Source organism: Nannospalax galili, unplaced genomic scaffold (genome assembly GCF_000622305.1).
Source record: "Nannospalax galili isolate Female #2095 unplaced genomic scaffold, S.galili_v1.0 scaffold173, whole genome shotgun sequence".
NCBI lineage: Eukaryota > Metazoa > Chordata > Mammalia > Rodentia > Spalacidae > Nannospalax > Nannospalax galili.
This window is the reverse complement of record NW_008334442.1, coordinates 4,232,061-4,237,365: the sequence shown is the minus strand read 5'-3', so window position 1 is coordinate 4,237,365 and position 5,305 is coordinate 4,232,061.

Here is a 5,305-nt window from a genome sequence, read left to right as displayed (position 1 = left end):
CCCCTCCCCCCTCCTCCTCCCCTTCTTCTTCCTAAACTCATTGAGTCCCCCAATTTGTATATCCCACATACTCTTGGGTATAGGGCCATTCCCTGGAGTGTGTTTGACTACTAGGGGTTAAACCCTTAATAAACATCTTTTAATTATTGAATTTTTACGATTTTCATATAATATAGTTTGATTGTATTTAGATCCCCTCCCCTAGCTGCACCTCCCCCCTTCCCTGCTCAATTTAGTGTACATATATATATATATGTATATATATATAATTATGGCCTATAGAATCTGATTTGTGTCCTCAAATGTCCTTTAGCGTGGGTCCATTCACTTGGCCCATCAAGATTCCCATCCCTGTAAGACACTGTCTCTCCCTCTCCCAGCAGCTATCAATTGCCAAAGGTTCCTTAGTTGGCTTGGGATTTCATACCCACTTTCCCATGTCTATGCTGGGATTTTTGTCTGGTTTGAGCTTGCATAGGACTTGTGCATGCTGTGAGTTCATATGAGTAAATGTCCAGCTGTCTGGAAGACTCATTTGTGTGTGGCAGTGCACTCCCTCTGGCTCTTAGACTCTTTCCAGCTTCTCTTCTGCAATGATCCCTGAGCCTGAGGCAGAAGTTTCAAATAGATGTCCTATTCAGAGATACACACTCTGCAGCCACTTGTTCTCTTAGTGTCTCACAGACATTATTCTCTGTGTTTGATCAGTTATGGAACACTGTAATCATCTCCATCTGTTGCAAAAACAAGCTTCTTTGATGGGGGTGAAAAATATATGTGCCTGAAAATATGAGGATGAATATTTAGAATAAAGTAAGAAATTACATTGGTCTAGGGATGTGGCAAAAGTAAGTTTTTCTCTAGGATCTATGACCTCTCCAGCAATATGTATTTGATTATGTTTACAGCACCACATGTGGGTTTCCTCCTGTTGAGTGGGCCTTAATCCCAATTAGTCAGCTGTTGATTACCCCCAAGAAAAACATGCCACTACAGCACCAATAGCGATAGTTTGCTAAGCCAGTTGTTGTTTATTAGGTTTTATAGCTGGATAGGACCGTTGATTGTTTTTCTCTTGGCAGCTTGTATTCTCTGATACCATGAGAGATAGTCTTCAGGGAGGAGGCTTCCAAGTCAGTTCTAGCTCCTTAGGTCCCAGTCCTGTCTCTAAAATGTGGCCTGTCTTCAACAATAGGGTCTCTCTACCTTCAAGTTCTAAGAGGAGAGCAAGGGCTGTGACAATAGCTTGTGTTATTTTGGGAGTCTCTTGAACTATCCTAACCAACAATTTGAAGGGATATTTCTCCTTTCTGACACTGTTTTTCTTTTCTTTTTTTTGTTATATAGCCTTCAGCTATACACATGCATTCATATATTTATCTTATGTGTAATTTTTCAGTAGGGCTGAACTAATACATTTACCTCTGGTTTTCAAACCATCTCTAAGCATTATTTATTTCTCCTCTCACTGCTCCTATATAATCCTTCCTTTTTTCTTCCCAGTTAAAGTACCCCCCCACCATGCTGGATAGCTTCAGTTGTCAACTTGACCCACATGGGCAGAGGGAACTTCAACTGAGGAGTTTCCTTCATTAGATTGACCTGTGGCCATGTCTGTGGGCCATTTTATTGAATCTTGAGTGATGTGGGAGGGTCCAATCCACTATGGGTGGTGCCACCCCTGGGCAGGTGGTCTTATGCTGTGTAAGAAAACCAACTTAGCACAGGCTAGAAGAGTAAGCCAGTAAGCAACATTCCTCCATGGTCTGTGCTTCAGAGCCTGCCTCCAGGTTCCAGCCCTGAGTTCTCTCAGTGATGAACTCTAACCCGGGGGACAGGGGTGGTGTCAGTGTTTTATCACAGCAATAGAGAAGCAAACTAAGAACCCCCCCTTCCCCATTTCTCCATTTTTCTGGTTCCTGTGGCTACAGCAGGATATATATTCACATCTAGGGATTTGGAGCTAAGATCCACAAATGAGGGAGAACATGTGTTGCTTGTTTATCTGAGTCTGTGTTACTTCACTTAGTATAACAGTTTCTAGTTCCATCCATTTACCTACACATTTCATGATTTCTTGTTTCTTTCATATGTGCATGAGTGTTTTGCCTGCATGGAGGTAAGTGCACCTGTGTCATGCAAAGCCCATAGAGGCCAGAAGAGGGTGTTGAATCCCCTGTAACTGGAGTTACAGACAATTGTTAGCTGCCATGTGGGTTCTTGGAATTGAACTCAGGTCCTTTGGAAGAATGGCAAAAGTTCTTAACAGCTGAACCATCTCTCCAGCCCAATTTCATTTTTCTTTACAGCCGAGTAGAACTCCATTGTGTAAATGTACCACATTTTCATCATCCATTCATCAACTGAGGGACATTTAGATTGTTTCCTTTTCTTATCTATTGTGAAGAGAGCAGCACCAAATATAGCTGTGCAAGTATCTCTGTAGTACGGTGAGTCTTTGGGTATATGTGGAAGACTGGTATAACAGAATCATATGGCAGATATATTTTTACTTTGTTAAGAGTTCTTCACCAATCTGCAATCCCACCAGCAGTGGAAGAGGGTTTTTCCTGTCCTTGTATCCATGCCAATTTTTGGTGTTATTTGTTCTTTTAATATTAGCCATTCTGACTGGGATTAGATAACATCTTAAAGTAATTTTGATTTGCATTTCCCTAATTACTAAGGATGTTAAATACTTTTTAAGGTGTTTCTTAGCTATTGTTATTTCTTCTTTTGAGAGCTCTCTGTTGACATCCATAGCTCATTTTTTTTAATTGAGTCATTTATTTTCTCACTTCATTTTTTGCATATTCTGGATATTAATCCTCTGTTAGATGTGGTAAAGATTTTCTCCTACTCTGTGGGCTTCTTCTTCATTCCATTGGTTATTTCAGAACAACCGGTTGTACAGAAGCTTTTTAGTTTAATGAGGTCCCATTTGTCAGTTGTTGACTTTAAATCCTTAATGACTGATGTCCAATTTAGAAAGTTCTTTTCTGAAAAGAAAAGGGTAGTCCCTGTGTTTTCTTCTAACAGTTTCAGCATTTCAGGCTTCACATTGAGATCTTTGATCCATTTGGAGTTGACTTTTGTTCAAGATGACAAGTATGAGTCTAATTTCATTCTTCTACACATGGAGATCCAATTTTGCCAGTGCCATTTGTTGAAGATATTGTCTTTCCTCCAGCATGTGTTATTGGCACCTTCGTCAAATATCAGGTGGCTGAAATTTCATGTATTCATGTTTGGATCTTCTATTTTGTTCCATTGATCTACATGTCTGTTTTTGTGCCAATACCATACTGTTTTTATGACTAGAGCTCTGTGATATAGATTGACGCCTGGTATGGTAATCCCCCCCCAGCATTGTTCTTCTTTGCTCAGGATTGTTTTGGCAGTAAACCTCTTTTTAATTCATGTCTAAACTACTTAAATGTATGCATTCCACTGGAAAGATGAGGCAGCTGAAATTCCTATTCCAAATTGATAGAACTTTTTCACAGTCATGTATGTATTTTACTGTGGAGAATCTGACAGAGTTTTAATGCTTTATTATTTGGGACTTTGAAACCTATGTGAAGGGTTTTAAGGGCAGGGGGCACACACCATACACCATTTTGTGTTTTTATCATATGTTCATTTTAGTACATTTCAAGTCATTAAAAGTTTACTGTTCACTGCAAATGAAATGAAATGTTGGCCATGATGTGCAAGGAAGACCAGTTAAGGGAGAAGTATGAGGGCAACAGGTAAAGGATTTGTTCTCCAGGATTGGAGGACCCAGGGAGGTGAGGAAAGATGCTGTAGTGGATAGTACAAAGACACCTCAGGTGGATGGGCTCAGACATCAGGCAGGCATGCCTTGCAATGATAATAGGTCAAGAAGGCTGCAGGGATTGGGGAACTTGGCTGATTATAGAAGATGGGAGGAAAGGGAGGGGAAAGGGCTGGGGCTGAGGTGAAACAATTTGTTTTCCTTTATAAGTGTATAGACTATACATTGTCCAGAAATCAAAGACCATGAAGGTGTGTGTTAAATGGGGTGGGGATGTCATCATTGGAACAACTGAAAATTAGTATATTATATGGCAGACACTGTCCTTTCTACTCACTATCTAATTTTATCCTCTTAACAGTTCTGTGATGTGACTACTACCCTATTTTACAAGAAGGGAAATGAATGGCTTAGGGAGGCTAATTGACTTGACTAAATCCAAATAGCTAATAAATAGTGGTACTTGCATTTGAACTTGCACTTTTGATTACCAGGCTATCCTTCAAGAAAGTACAGTGGGTACTTTTTCATTAATATATATTTAACTGATTCATAATAATTATATATGTTTATGGAGTATAGTGTAACATTTTGATATATGTATACATGTGTAAATGACCATGTCAAAGTAATTATAAACATCACCTCAAAAATTTATCATTTTTAATTTGCAGCACTATTTAAAATTATTACTTCTAGCTATTTTTTGTTTCTGTTGTTTGTAAGACAGGGTCTCACTATGTAGCCCTGTCCTCAAATTCACTATGTAGATCAGGCTGGCCTTCTATGGAACTCATAGAAGTCCTCCTGCCTCTGCCTCCCAGGTGCTGCGATTAAAGGTATGTGCCATGATACCCAACTCTGTTATTGTTTTTGAACCATAGTTGTCAACCATATATTTTACTGTGCTATATAACACTGGAAATTATTTCTCCTATTAAACTGCACACATTCATTTATTTTTCTTGCCTAGTTGCTTTAAGCCTTTAAAAAAAAATATTACTCTTCTTTTTTTCTTGAGAATTTCAGACATATATGCAATGAAATATCATACCTAATCCCCATTTTCCTCACTACAACTTCCCCTGTATCTTCCCAACATATCTTCCTCTCAACTTCATGTCCTCTTTAAAAAAATTGTTTTGACAACACACTATGACCAGTTAGTGTTGCCTATATGTGCACGTGTGTGGGGCCATCCAATGGAACATGGGAAACCTAAGTGGAAACACCCTTAAAAAAGAATGATTTTCTCTCTGCCAGTAGCTATTAATTGCTTATAGCTCCTCAGTAAGGAGTGGGGCCTGGAGACCCCATCTATGTGGGGATTGTGGCTAGCTTGATCTTGTGCAAGTAACTATAGCTGCTGTGAGTTTATGATTGTAATAGCTGTGTAAGTCCAGAAGACAGCATTTTACAGCATTTCTTCCTGTTCTCCGGCTTTCACATTCTTTATGCCTCCATGATATTCTCTCGGCCTTGCAGGTGTGTGTGTATGTGTGTGTGTGTGTGTGTCTGTGTGTGTGT